The following is a 16,236-nucleotide window of genomic DNA, read 5'->3' on the forward strand; positions in this document are numbered from 1 at the left end:
TGAAGGTGCAATAGAATAGAGAAACGTAAATGATCAACAGTCTATAAGGAAATAACATTCTTGGTGTTATCTTATGTTATAGCACGGCTCCCTGCCAGCATTCCCAGCTGCATCGCTAACTGCTGCAACAGTTAGCAACAGTTAGCAGCAGTTAGCGGTTACTCTGTTGATACGCTGCCCCCTGTTTGTTTGGAATATGAACTCAACAGGTAGCCACTTCTTATATGGCACCTTAAAGTATTCATTCATCACACTCATTTATTAGAAGGCAAAGCTGTATTTGAAGCTTAAATAATTCATTCTGTAGTCATATTTATGGATATTGTATGACAAATTATACAATAGTTTGAGGCAAATATAGATTATAATGTCTTAAACTTTATACCATGTCACATAATGAGATGTCCTTTAACTAATGCAACGTATGTGCTTGTCATGTGAAGGCACAGCATGTGTCTCACAGCATAAATAAACAGCTTGACTCTGGTGTCACTAACTGTGTCATATGGACCCTGGAACCCTCCCACAGGAGCGCAGACCAGGTAAGTCTCACGTGGAGAAGCACACTGTACGCGAAGTGGTGTTTGTTTGCACTGCGTCTCACTGGGTGGTCTTAGTTCAGCGACAGGGGTTTTCTGTGGGAGAGGAAGCATGTGGTATTACAGTTTCCTGCCTGTAGACCTGACACTACGGTCTGGTGTGAGAGAGCGTGTGTGTTACTGATGTGCTGTTGACGTGTGTCTGTGACGGCACGTCACGCTTCGTTGGAACCTGTTCTTGCAACGCACACCTGTTGCTGACACTGGCGAAAAAAAAAGAAAAGATAATGTCTCCTCTATGGAGAAAACAGCAGGAATTAGAGGGGAATAAAAGACGACAGATTTAGTGAGTCTGTTTATTTGCATACCTTTAATTCCCCCTCTTCCTCTTCTATCGTCTCCTTTTATTTTCGGCTATGTTTCTTTTCACGTTGAGAAATGCTGAGCGGAAACCAGAAGTCGACCTGGGACATAACTGAATAGTTGTGAAAAGAGGAGGGCGGGCCAACAATTCAAATAATATTACACCACACAAACCATCAGCCAACATGTCCACCAACACAGTCTGCCAGCACATATATTCTCACTTTCATGTTTTTCCTCACGTCCAGGGGCTCTGCGGACCGGCCCTTGTGCGTTTAGATGATTTTGGAGCCCGAGATGTTTTACCAAGTGCAGTCATCCCCTGAATGAGCTTCCCACCTTGGGTTTGGCAAACACCACTTCCCCCGAAACTCCCCGTGATAATAACCCCGAGCACCAGGAGATGATTTTTAACATAATAAATGGACAGTTAGAAAGGAACGGACACAGAGAGAGGAAGGTATGTAGGGGAAACTTCTCAGCCTCCTCAAATTTTTAAACTGGGGGTCTTTGGACACACGCGGACTTGGAAAACAGATCCAGATTTGATTTGTTTCTACAAGGCAAATCCTTTTTTTTTTTTTCCTGACATATGAAAACATTATCAATTTACAACCAGTAGATGGCGGTAATGTACCACTGAGTCAATACGACTTGAGAGCTGTGCAACCATTTATGTGTAAAACGTTGACACTTGTGACAGAGATTACGAGGCGAGTTAGGCTTGACTCTATATTCTACATTGTTCTAACATTTTAAAGATGTGTGCGCTGTGCTTTCTGTGTTTGAATGGAGACGACGACTTCAAGCTCTGGTAAATTGTGTCTTAAGAAGTCAATTAGAAAAAGCAGAAAGAGAGCTTTGCATACTCTCTTTGCAGACTGTATCATTACCAATAAGCACACATGAATCCGAGTGCCCTTCACTGCCTTTCCGAGGAGCAACAATAATTCCTCCGATTGCTGTTGGCCAAATATTCTCTTCCAATTACAATCGCTGCTCCATTCCCAGAATGTAAAGCAGAGGATTAGAGGGGAAAACCAATATTTCAGACAGACGGTGTCTGGCCATTTCACAGTTCGTTGTTTGGAGAAGTCTTATGTCACTTTACTTCCCAGGGAAAACTGCGAGATTAACCAAAGTAAGAGAGGCTGTAGGTCAAAGGAACGTGGGCTGTTTTAGCCATGTTAGCACAAATGATTCTTGGGATGGGATGGCAACCGGTGTGTCAAGTTAGGCTGCTTGGTCCAGACTGAAATATATTCATATATAATGCTAATGGGTAGATTGATATAAAGTTTAGTACATAGATTAATGGGTCCCAGAGGATGAAGCCCATAGTGCCACATGTCATGTCCACATCTATGGTTTGAGTGAAATACCTCAACAACAACTGAACAGGTGACCCAAAGGCCCATCACACATTTCTGCAAAACTGACAGCATGCCCATCAGCCTTTGTATTTAGATCTAAATACAGTTCACTTTTACTGTCACAGTTCTTGCCAGGTGTTTATTGCCAGTCTGTCTCTCAGTGGACGGATTCTTGTCTCGACGGCATCACTGCCGTGCAAGATACAGTTACATGCAGATACACAAACTCTCACAGCTGTTGAGATAGAAACAAAGCGCTCATAGATGGGTGTGGTCCAAGCAAGGGGACTAAACTTGGGACATAGGAAGTGGGAGAGGTACCACATCCCTTTAGATAGATAGATAGATAGATAGATAGATAGATAGATAGTCAGACACTCTATTCAGGCCTGTTAGAGGTGGAAGATTTAGCTGAAAATGAAACAAAGTTTTTAGAATGAAATGTTTCGATACTGTCAGCACTTCTATCTGAGCCCACTGACTTAAATAGAGGAACAGGGCATGTTGTCATCCAGGCATCCTCCTCCAGTGTAGTTCTGTAAATGTGATTTCCAGGAATGAGAACACAAGAAGTACCAGCTGAAATCAAGACACATGCTGGGGCTCTGCGTTGCTGTTTTGCTTGTGTGTGGTTAGCACAGTCCTCTCAGTGTGCTTCAGGGGAAATTACCACAAAGCTTTCAGTTTACTAGAAAGTGCGCTGCGCTGATGGCCTTTACAGAGGCTTGACAAGAAGTGGAGCTTTTAGATCTATTGAGCCGTGCAACCAGCTGAAAATTCCTTTGCTTGACACACACAGCGCATTACCTGCATTATGTTGGAATGAAACCAGTGGATTTCTCCTTCCTGGCTGAACAAGAGCTTATCAGCAAGGCGTCCGTTTCCTGATAAAAATCTGCACTCCCTTCCAATAACACAGAGGGGAGGAGGGAGAGCAGGAAATATCAGCCGATGCAGAGGAAGATGCTTTAATCCTCTGCAATTGGCCGCTTGAAAGCCGGCAGCCTGCCATAAATCAACACTTAACGTTCGGGAGGCTGGAGGATTCTGGGAAAGCGTGTAACAACAACAGCGAGCGTAACGGCTTGAATAATGACTCCTAGCTTTGCATTACTCGAGCTGCTGGCCGGACCCCATCAAAACAAGATGCGGAATCATGCTTCCAGGAAGAGAGCTGAGCAGAACGACTTCTGGCTCTTCTTGGATGGCATTACAGCAAATTTCCATCTAAACAGCAATATTACAGTATATTTTTTCTTGAGACTAACGGGGTTCTTGTGACTTGATACAATGATGAACTTGTACTTGTCCAAGAGAAACGTGTCCAGCAGATCACCTTGCAAAGGTAGAAATTGAAAAACATGCTGTGTTGTTGCAGCTCAATGTTCAGGATGTGCCTCTATAAAGACTTACTCCACTTTGACCAGCAGAGGTCAGCAGATACTCACTAATATAGTCACCTGAAATCTAAAGCTAAATCAGTGGCTCTCTGGAACATGACGTGTTATCGCCGCTTTATTGAGAAAGCTGCTATCGTTACTGCTCCTTTCATCATGTCACGTTGGCTCAGATCCCAGCCAATCACTCGGCTGCAGGGGGGCCGTGTGAGTGTCTTCTAGAAGTTTGCAGCGGTTTTCAAGCCTGCCCTAATGGCCTTATTATAGATTATCTCCTAATGGGTTTACCATCTCTACTGCTCCCATCGTGTGTTATAAAATACTCTCCCAGCTAATAACAACCGCATGTGTCTCCAAAGATGTTTATCCAGAGCTGATGTGGCTGAAAACGTGTCAGGTACCAAAACATGAAATGTTACAGCATGCTCACCGAGGCCCTGCACTCACGTTACACGGCTGATGGAATATTGCAACATGTCTTGCACTTAAAAAACAACAAAAAAAAACGTGCAGGCCCTTTTCGCAGGCGGCACTCATCCTTGTTTTACTCACTCGTGACAAGGTGAAGGGGTGAGACTAGGAAGAACTGTCTCGTCACATGCCGTCACCTGACTGTGAAGGACGAGGCAGAGAACACAGGGTTGATGTTACAAGTCTGCATTTGTCCTCTTGGGAGCTGGATCCCAAATGCCTTTTTAGGCAGGGGGGGTGGGGGGGTGTAGAGGGTCATGTGGTGTCGGTATGCAGCGGACCCACCAGCACCGCCCAGCTCTTGAGCTATGGCATGCATGTGACATCACTGGCCTGCTGACTGCTTGGCTCGCCTATGTTTGGAACTATTGGCATTAGTTGGCTCTGAAACAGAGACAGGATGCAATAAGGAGAGCTGCAGTGATGGTTAACTGTGGTTTTCTTACTAGCACCAAATCCCCTGAGTACAACATTCAAATCTGAGTTCTGGGGCGGGGGGGGGGTCTCATTACATAACAGTTCTTGCAACCTATTGGTCTTTCCAGTGACGTTCAGTACAGTATCACCTTTCCTCTGAAGGGCAAACTCTTGGATCCTGACAAAAGCCCCGGTTTAACTTCTTTACTACTACTCCATCTCTCCCGCTTTGATTTCATGCCAACAGAGTTAATTCTCATGCATATCCTTCCTCCGACGCTGTGGTGCTCCTCTTTTCTTTATAACCGAGGGCTGTCCACAGCCTGCAGCTAAAAAAAAAAAAAAACGATCCAATACTTATTTTCCCTCTTTTTTCATAACACCCCGGCAAACCAGTGTTCTGTAATTTCGCTGTTGACTTTGCACATTTGGGGAACAGGCCTCACCAGGAGGCTAAAATCCAATCCAGCCTTAAAAAAAGGGTCATGAGAAACATTGCTTACAACAAGAGCTCAGCTATCCCTCGGAGTAGTTTTCCACAGTCTTATATCTATCAAATAGTTGCATTTGGGTCACGTAACGTATCTCATGCATGAAAGTGAAACACTATAAATTTCTTTATATATATATATATATATATATATATATATACTGTATGAGTAACAAGTGGGGACGGAGAGGGAGAGGTGTCGTCGTGAGAGCTTCTGGATTCTTCCCATAGCATGTGCTATAAGTCAGACAGCTAGATGTAACCCACCTGTTAGTTTATGTGCATGCAAACTGGAATATGTCGTGGGGAGATGGGCTGCACGCTGCAGAGAATCAAGCCTTAAGTAACAACAAGCAGTGGTGTCAGGCTTCAGTCCTCCAAGGCAGTCGGTGCAATGTCTGACTGAGCTGTGCTGTGTGCATCCAGTGCGGCCTTAAAGCTGCACCGTGTTGTTTTGGAGAAGAAATGTCACGACTGCATGAAGGGTATACACAAACTGACCTCGTAAGGACAACTTAAAAGCTTTACTTACTGTTGGTATTTGGAGGACCCTGCCACCTTTCTGGAGTTGAATGCAGTTCAGCTTGTTTGTTCGGTTATGGAAAGGATGAATATTTCTGAGCGTGCATCTTTACCTCATTAATGCTGTAAATGTTAAGATTCTGATTCCAAAACTATATACTGCCCCTTTAATCTGCACGAGCCAGTTGTTTGTTGCAGATGCAAAAACACCTGCAGTAAGGGTCCTTTTACTTGGAATAGAGAATAGAGTGATGAATACTCTGATTTCAGCTTCAATCATCACTCGGTCCCCAGTGACCTTTTCTTGCAAGGTGGCAACTCTTTACGGTAAAGCAAACCTTTTTGATCGTGCATGACTTTTACCTTCTTTGTCCCTTTGGGTCCCCTGAGGATAGAAGCGTTGCACCCGAAAACTCCCCCCCCCTTGTCATATACCACAGATCAACTTTCACCTCGCCCACACAGAGAGTGGGAAGCATTTACTGACTCAGAGTTGACATAGGTGGGCTTTTGTTTCTCTTTGGAGTTTACACGCATGATTTTTAATCAGCGGTGATAGACAAGAACACCCCCCCCCCGTGCACAGATACACACATGCACGGCATTTACAAACATGCTAAGCCCACATAACCGGGCGCTGTAGGCTTTGCAGCGCAAAGATGACACAACTGGGGTCAATTAGAGAGAGCTGAGAAAAGGTGGAGGTGGAGGGAGGCGGAGGGAGCAGAGGGGGTAAACAATTGGAAGGAAGAAAACAGTGCAGGACATTCTGACCCAGAGTGAGGAACAGAGTGGAACACAGGGCTAGAGTAACACAGTGTCTGCTTTGGCACTTGTGACTGTGCCCCGTGCCAAGACTGTCAAAAGATCACAGGGGCACATGCATGGCACACACTTTTCCAATGCACGAGCACACAAAAACACACAGGGTGATTACGCACAGCCACATGCGAGTACACTCGTATTATCACACACACACACCCACACACACACCCACACAGTTAATGATGTTCTCCAAAGAGCTCAGGGAAGGAGATCAATAGCTATTAGAAAGCACTGTGAGGTTGTATTTCTCTCCCTTTCCCTCTAATGTGCGCCATGATTTGTTTCAGTAAGAGCGCGCAGCCATTTCTTTTCATCTGGTCACTCGCTATTACGGAAACAACTAAATATTACCAGCAGCACATTTCCTATTCCATTGTGCCCAAGAAGCTATATTTGTTTCCTATCCCCTAAGTGATGACAAGAAACTCTGAGGGACTATATTTAGCTGTTTTAAACAGCAAAAACCCATAAAGATCATGAGCAGAGGAAAAGGGGAGCTATTTGCCAGTAATGCAGCAGCATAGAAGAGTGTTTGCGGTGACAGAAGATCACACAATTCCTAGCTGTAGTTGTGAAAGTGCCCACAGTTTTTTTTTTCAAGGTGGATAAACTTGAGAACATGCTACCTGTCACTGCAAGTCCACATGATTTTTTTTTTTTTTTTTTTTATGACTGATTTACAGGGGAGGGGGGCTCTCAAAATAGCCCTCTAGTGGAACAGGCTGTCTCGGAGGAGCCATGTGCCTGTGTTACATGTTCAAAAACAGGACTTGATTAAGAATGCCGCTTTAACAAAAGCTATGACAAATTGGATTTTGGTTTCCAGAGAACATTGTGATTTTTTTTTTCTTCACCCCCAAAGACTGGCAGTTCTTCTAAAACTCTACCCGCGGCTGACCGTCTCTGCTCGGCCAGGTCTGTTATTCAGAAAAAAGCGACCTATTTAAAGGGTCGCCAGATGAAGCACAGCTGATTGCAGTTTAATTGGGGCCCGTGCTCGATTTATCGCTTTATTTGGGCATGTCTTCCGGACGGTGCAGAACATGCAGAATGCTAAAGATGTTCTCTCAGCTTTATTGAAGATGTGATCAACAGATGCAGTCACCATACATATTACAATCAACGCACCCAGAGGTAATACTGACAATTTGGTGCTCTACGTGAGTAGTTCCATTTTATGCAAATAAAATCCCACTATGCTTCCTCTCTTCTACATCTCAGAGGTAAATACTGTAGTTTTTTAACTCAACATTTTTTCTGACAGCTTTTATTACTAGGTACTTTTCAGATTACCCGTCCAGTGCTAATCATGTATGTCCAGATGTGTTGATGCTGATTGACGTATGACGTTTTACCCAAAAGTCTTACTCAAGTAAGTCTTAAAGCATCTGATGTTAAATGTAGCGCTGATGTAGCATGTAATCTGCAAAGTAACTAGTAACTAAAGTTTTCAACTAAATGTAATCGAGTGGAAAGTATGTTCTTTGTCACCAAAATGAAGTGGAATGGAAGTATAAAGTAGCAGAGAATGGAAATACCCAACAACAGTACAAGTTAACTTCTATATTTGAGTAAATGTACTTAATTACACTCCTATTACTGGTTACATGCTGTGTGATGAGATTACTGCTGGGTAGACTTGCCGGATAGAAATGTGGGGCTTTCGGTTGGAGTGTGGTTTCTCTTTCTGTTAGCCGAAAGTGAGAAGAGCAGCAAAAATGATTTCTCCTGTGCAGAGAAAATGCCCAAAGGGAGATTTTAGAGAATGCAAACAACGCAGGCTGTGCTAAGCGAACTCACCTTCATGTGCTGTACTGCATGAGTCATTTATGTCCCACAACACAGTAGTAAATATTGAATGCAGTCAATATGCAGCATGATTAGGCAACAGGTTTCTAAATACTGCGATCCCTGCTCTGTTTGCTTTGAGTCAGTGTTCCTGTGCTGTTCTCTCTCTTTCTCTTTGTGGACATTCCCAACCTTGTTTTCACGAACCCAGGGGATGAATTTCACACACTCTTTCCAGCTCGCCCCACGCATGTCGTCACATCTCCCATCACATAGTCAAAGCCTAATCGCTGTATCGCAAATCGTAGCGGCAGGCCCAATAGGCTGGGTTGGGGGGGGAAACAGTGGCTCAGTGGTGTGTGCTTTCACGTCAGAGCGACACTCTCCGCATGTCGGCGGGGGTTTATCATATGTGGCGCGCTGGTTTCCTCCCGCATTCGGAAGAAAAAGCTAATCAGTTGAAATTAAAGAGAAAAGGGCATGAAAGGAGTAACAGTATTTGGCGAGAAAAAAAGATTACAAATGATGCGTATTCAAAAAAGAAAAAAGAAAGAAACTTGCTTCCCTGTTGCAATATCAACTAAGCACTATTTATCCAAAAATGCACTCTGAAAACCCCTCATGTTCAGTCAGTTTCGACTATGTTTAGACTGCTGTTCCACAGTGCAGTGCGTGACAGAAACAAAAGGAGCTCGTCGTGGGTGGAAAAAAAAGAAGCAAAAAATAGAAGATACAGTCGGCTGCTTGGACAGCAACAGAAGAGAAATGAATAAATCCCTGAAAATACAGTTTCACCACATATTTTGGGCTTCTTTGAAATTGAAATCCACTCACAGTTCCATGTTGGAACAAAACCTGTGGTATCAGGATGTTGCATTGAGCTGCGTGGACAGTGAGCCTCCACCTCGTTCGCCCCCCTGTTAGAAAACCACACGCTGGACCGTCAATAGGAGGTGGAAGGTCAGTCAGTAGCAGGCTGAGGGGTCACCAGGTCAGAGGCAGGTCTACATGTTGTAATTGTGCCATCCCCTGGGCTGTGTAAAAGGGACTAGACAGCTGTCCTGCCCCATAAAGACACATTAACCCTGCCCTGGCTGAGTGCAAACTGGACGTATTCTCTGCAAACGGCTCTGCGATGACCTGATGCTCGGATCCAACATGAACACGGACCAGACAGCTTCAGCAGTGGGGTGATATCAGATACAAAGCTGCCGGCGAATGGTACTTCGAAGTGCTATAAGGCAGGCAGCTGGACTTGTTTCAGTTTATGGCGGATGTTTCACCTCTCACCCAAGAGGCTTCCTTCAGTTTCTAGGAACTGAGAAATGGATGAGATGTGATAGTGAAACGAGTCCAGTTGCCTGCGGTACACTGTAGCGCTTGGAATATAGACGTGAGGTTGTTCTGCAGCATGCACGTATCACTAAGAGTCCTGTATGGCCCCTTGCCTTCATGAACAGGACTCTTGTGCATTGTGTCCGTTAAGGGGAGGTGCTCTGTATCTGGTGCAGCTGTTGTATCTCCCCAAGGGGCGAGAGGAGGAGGAGAAAAGGGGATAGAGGAGAGGGTCTCTGCCCTGTACTGTCTCTATCACACTGCTGCTGCTGCTGCCGCTGCTGCTGCTGCTCCTTTCTTTCTCCTCCTCTGCCCACTTCTCAGGTTTCACAGCCCACACGCCTGAATCACCCATGAAACACACGTGTGTGCGCGCTTGCATGCACGCACACACTTTTTTCATACCCCCAGCGATGATTCACGGTTACCCCCCTCATTTCCCTGGGGAGCACGCGGTGAGTCAGGGTGAGAGGAGAAAAAAGAAGAAGAAAAGGACAGAACATAATGGAGGGGAGTGAAAAGTGAGGAGAACAGAGAGCGCGGTCGGGGCGGCGTAACGATGAGCAGTCTGGCCTTCAGTGCTTTGAGGAGGCAGCAGGCGCTCTGTGCAGCACAACTTGCTCAACATGATGCACAGTGCTGGTCTTAGTCACCACGGCAACTGTTCTATGGAGCTCAATAGAGGGACAATATTCATCAAGTGGCATTCATCATCATTTCGGCAAGAACACAGACCTTTGTATTGTTCTTAGGAACATCCACCAGTGGAGATGTTTAACTCCAGCTCCCGGGAATTACATAATATCAAGATTAAAAAACACAAGTGTTGCCAGAAAAACTAGTGGAGTATGAATTGCTGGAAATCGTCACGCTGACAGATATTTTCTTGGAATTGCACACTTAGGGAACAAAAGCTTTCTGAAGTAGCTCAGACTGAACATTTTCACTGAAGGAGTCTGAATCAGCCTCAAGATCAAACACCTCTCCAACTAATAATTCTTCTAGTTTTCTTCTGCAAGAAGCTTTGAGATGTTTTATGTGTTGAGTAATGTCTAGAAATCAAATTATGTAACCTTCATGTTGATAAAAAAAAGCCTCATAAATCAGTACCACAGAGGTACCCTCTCATGAAGGGACTGCAGCATTCAAAATTGTCCTTCAGAGAGAAAAATGATCTAACTTTTTCAATCTGATCATGCACTTTTGAATTCAGCTGCATGAGCTAACGTTAGCTCGCAAACAGCTAACCTTGCTAACACTAGCTAGACGACATTAAGGCAGTACAGTCTGCTGGATTTGTGTACTCAGCCGTGTTTTTTTTTTCCCCACATGATCTGATCTTTTAACAGACATAAACCAAAATAAGCATTTTGAGGCCCAAAAAATGTTTTGATTCACAAATACAATAATTTTAAGTTTAAGTTATACTTGTTGTTCTGCACCGTTCTGCACGCTCTGCAGATGTGTTGTTTTTTTTTCTTTAAATGACTGTCTACATAAAAATGTTAACTACGTGACCTTTAAATAAGTCGTCTCAGTGACGATTAGTTGTTAATACTCTGACCTTTGCAATGAAATCTTGAAATTGTTCTCTGCTGAAATCATGAAAGGTCAAGGTGATCTCAGTAATTCTCAAGTAACAGATCACTACACACACACACATTATAATCTTGATACAGATCTGAGAGAGTCATCAAATTTTCTTTTAGAACTTCGCGATCGAGAGTAGCTACAGATGCCAAAGTGCCTTTGGTGCACGATCATGTCTACAAGCGGCACGTTGTGGTTTGATGAGTAAAAGCAAAGCAAAAGCAGCTGCAGGGTTCAAATCATAATATCTACCATGGTGTGTAGCTACATGCTGACATTCAGATCACACAGGCACAGGTCTCTGCCGCAGATAGTGCCTGGTTTCTATATTGCCACTGAGAGATAAGTGGACAGTATCAGAACTACTGTATAAGGAAAATACCCAAACTTTTATGGTTCAAACCCGCACTGAGTAAGCAGTATTTCTATGACTTTCTATGACACTGTGCTGACAGCCAAACACCAAAAGCTCCTTGCTGTAAGAAACGGCTGACCTTTTGATTTTTCTTCTCAAATGAGGTGTCGAGAGGCTCTTCACATTTCTGTCTCTTTCTTCTGTCTGTCTCACATGTTACAGCTATTACTAAAGGGTCCGTCCATTTGTGAGAGAGCAGCTACTACAGCTTCTGGCCGAGCGGGTCCTAATTGGTGCATTTACGAGCTGTCGAGTGTGACCTTTTCAGACAGAAAGGAGCGGGGTGAGTCAGAGTGCGTAAAGTGCAGCATCTTGACACATGCCCAGACCACATGGTGTGGGGTTGAGAGGGAGAGGGAGAGAACCTCACAGCAGTGAGGCGTATGACTCACGGCTCTTTCTCTCTGGGATGCTTTCAGCCTGAGGTGGGTGTGTGTATGTGGGATCTGTCGGCGTGCGTGGCAGCATGTGGTGAGCCTGCTCGGTGGGAGGCTCCGCACACTCTAATGTCACTTTTCATGCACAAACAACCCCAGACAAACTGCTTTGGCCTCAGGTGAAATGCATAGGATTGTCAGACATTAAGCCTCTTCTCTCGTGTGAAATGAATACCAACGAATGGCCGTGGAAGATTCCAGTTTCTAATGACATGTGTAGGACTGAGGGCATTTTTTCACAGAAGTGAAAACAAGCCGGCTGCGGTGCCCATGATGTCTTGTTGTGAAGACGGTGCAGAGCAAAGTGGAGTTTCCTCCAGTAGAGGAATCCCCCCATGCGGCGACCTGGTTTCTGTCTTTCTCACACACACACACACACACACACACACACACACACACACACACACCCACCCACACATACAGTACTGCTTACAGTGCAGGTGTTTAGACTCACTGTACGTGTGGTATCATTTAATTCATTTAGGTTGCATGTATTGTAATATTATTTGTATTGGATTGCACCTTTATTCTATTGTCTTTACGTTCGAGCAGTCAAATATTGGTGATGTTATCGCAGTTGTTAAGATGCTGACTATATCACACTATCAGTATAAGATTCTTCCTCTTGTAGAAGTGCTGTTCATCCATCTAGATCAGGGGTTGCCCCTGACCCAGGCACTTGGTCAGGGGTCGCCCCTGATCTAATTCCTGCTAACATACAGTGAGCACATGACTCACCCACCTTGACTCTCCACTAATGCCTGGAACCTATTGAATGTATACCAGTGTTTCCCACACATATACTTTACTTGGCTGGGCCTAAGTATATTTGCAGACACATTTTTAGTAATTTGTACTTCTTCTTTTAATCTTGAATTTTATAAAAACAACAAGCCCTCCTTATCACTGTGTCTCCTCCAGTTAGCTCTCAGTGTCAAAACGATTGGTGACCCCTGATCTGGATTGTTTTGGCGAGTTTTGGAGTTATCGGCCTCGGAGGTATCGGCCTTCTCATAAATATAATGGAACTGGATGGCACTTGACTTGCGGCATTGAAAATGTCAGAAGAATACATTTGAAAAAAAAAACTCAACCGCAATGTCTCTTTCCAGAAATCATGACCCGGTTATTTGAGATAAACCACAGACCTTGTGATGAACTGTTTCATCTGGGCCATATTTTCTGTCTACCTAACCACACCGGCTCATGGACGAGACCTCGTGCTCGAGCCGGCGCAGGATGTAAACATCCTCCTCCACTGAGGAGAGCCTAGTTAGCCTCTTGTAAATGAGTAGATAAACGCTTCCTTCTGCACTATAATGCAGAAATAAACTAGCTGAGAACTGTTCTATTACCAGTTTAAAAGTGCAGAGTGCTACATTCAAGAGTTGGCCGAAATCTCAAAGACTGATACCTCAAAAATTCGCCAACTTGACCCATAACAGTCTTGTTGGATAAAATGCATTACAAGTTAGAGAAAAAAAATATGTATGTTTGATTTAGGGGTGAACCATTCCTTTAAATCGAAGACTTATGTGTTAACCTTTTCATGAAGGTTACATGCTTTCATGTTTTGCAAAGTAAATGCCAAACCTACTCTACAACCTGTATCTTTTACCTATAGAACTCCATGACATATTGGTCTGCGATGTGGCAGAGGGCCAAAAAGACATAGGTCATCATTGGCTTGACCCCTCTAATGGAGTATGATGACCTCTGACCTGTATGCTCACACGAGTCGCAGCTCTTATTGACTCAGACTGCGAGTCAGCTCTCACTTCGTCACGTCAGCCCTGAAGAAAAAGTGAAAACTGGCCCTGGATCAGCACAATGCAGCCGCGTTAGCCTCTTGCCCCTGCAGTTAGTGCGACGGCCCGGGTGGAGGAAGTGAGTGTGATCTCTGATGATGATTATCTGACTGACAGGAAACCCTTTTGTCTCCGGGGGGTTATCTCACTGCCTGCAGAGGAGATGACGTGAGCACTGGAGAACAGAACGGCCATTTCATTGGCGGCGTGTGCAAGTGTTCCTAGTTTCCTGTCGATACGCCCACACCCATATAAAGACCACTCCAAAGTTAGCATTAATCCTGCAGGTCTGAAATGAAATGTCATTAAACCTAAAGCGGCTTGCATCATGAGACAGGAAGCCGGGTCTTTTGTGTCAGACAGCCCCTCATCTCTCTGGCTGTCTGCCTCCTCCATCTTCCCTCCAGCACACTTTCTGCTTTTTTTTTGTTTTGTTTATTACTCCCACTCCTTTGTCTCCCTCCGATGCCTTTCGGCCCTCATTGTCCCGCTGCTCTTGTTGTTTTATGCAGCACTTGGTTCCAGACATAAAATTTCACAGGAATTATGAGTAATGGGACCCCACAGTGTATAGAGAATCCTCCACCACGGTGGTCCAGCACATGCTCCAGTTTGCTCTCCTCTCTGTTTACCTCTTATGTGAGCCGAGTTTAGAAAGCAAAAGATGGTGCCAGAGCCGAGGTAAATATTCTCTTAATATGCAAAGTTCCATTTGCGCTGTATCTGTCTTGCATAACACGACATGATATTTATTAGCACGTATACTTAACTCATAACTTATACATGACCTAAGTTTGTATTCTTGTGTATAAATATGCCAGGCATGTCGCTGTGCTGGCTTACAAGACACAACAAAACCAGATCTGGAATGCAGCACAATAACCTTCAAGCACTTCAAAAGGGTCCGTTAAAGGAATGCAGACAATACCACTAACATGAGCCACATGAAAGCGCGTGTAATGCGCTATTAAAGGGCTCAATTTTCTGCTCTTTTGGTGTGTTGGAGGATCTCGTGCATGAGGATGATCTTGAAAGTTAAAAAAAAGGTCAAAGTCTGCACCAGCAGAAGCTCCACTCTCCCACAGAAAACACCACTCCCGAAACGCCTCGTCAACTGAGGTGTTTGTGGAGCAGTAAAGCATGTAGACCTGCTCTGAATATAATCTGTTATTGTGTTAAATATTGATCGAGAAACTAATTTATTCCCGGTGGTGTTGAGAACCACTGATGTGCTTGTCCAAGGCTGCCAAGAGATTTCAAAAGTGCATTCGGTGTTATCCTGTGAGATCAAACACGCCTTGATGTATGAGGAATATGTTTAAAGTCAAACAAGCTGCACCAAAAAGCTGCTGACCTGCTGTGTCAAAAGGGACTTCACCTTGTTCAAACATCTGCCACGATGTGACTCAACAAACACATGGCAGAACTTGTTTGTGTGCAGGTGTTTTCTGAGGAGGGCCTGTTTGTGATTTGCACAAAAAAAAAAAAAAAATAGAGGTGCACCTTTTGTGTGAGTTTGTGTGTGGGAGGAGAGAGGTTTGTCTGGGTCTGTGTGTCTGTGTGGTTCTCAGACCATAATGTAGGATTCCAGCACTGTACTCCCTCCGTTGCAGATGGGTCTGTCGCTCCCCACAGGAGGTTGCAGGTGGGCCCCCGGGTGTCGACCACAGACATCCAGCACCCACGCGGAATCGGTGCTAGACAACACAACCTCTTTTGAGTGGTGGCAGGGTGGGCTCGTGTTCAGAGAGTTCATCCTTCAGCTGGAGGCGCGCTTTCGTGCATCTGTTCCGCCGAAGTGCACGTTGAGTCCTTGAAGGCGCTGTTCTGCCGCCGACCCCTCGCCTCTGACCTTGATGGGGCGCATGCAAAGAAAGTTTCAGAGCCGAAGATCAATAAAGTATTACGTTATATTCAAACCCTGTCCTCAGTTTCACCCTCTTGTAATCTCTTTGTCACACAGGGGCGAGCGAGGACTCCTCTCTGCCGTCTGACCCACACGCCTGCCGCCTCAGTCTCAGCTGCTCCTCTAAGCTAATGAAATGGAGTTTTAAGTCTGTAAGAGGGGATCTGCTGACTTTGAAGAGACGCTCCGTTTTAACCACAGTGCCGCGGCAGGTGGAAAGGCCCTCTAATCCCATTAGCACAAGTTCCTCATCTAATCATCTAAGACAGAAGGTGATAGTGGGACGAAAAAGAAGCCGGAGCCAGAAAAACTGGCACCTTTGCAGGGGAGGTGCACGCTGATGTAACATACCTACACCTTAAGCAAAGGAGAATGATAGCATCAATCTTAGAAAATGATGTTGGGTGTGTTTCTGTTGCGCTCCATTTTGTGTCCTCACGGCTTCAACCCGCTGCAAGTGAAAAGCTCTGAGCATGTGCCGCTGAAAGCGCAGCTTATGTAATATTCACAATCGAACAGGGCGGAAACACTCGATTGGAGAATACGCTCTTTTATTTTCT

This window comes from Acanthopagrus latus, chromosome 5, assembly GCF_904848185.1.
Source record: "Acanthopagrus latus isolate v.2019 chromosome 5, fAcaLat1.1, whole genome shotgun sequence".
Taxonomy (NCBI): domain Eukaryota; kingdom Metazoa; phylum Chordata; class Actinopteri; order Spariformes; family Sparidae; genus Acanthopagrus; species Acanthopagrus latus.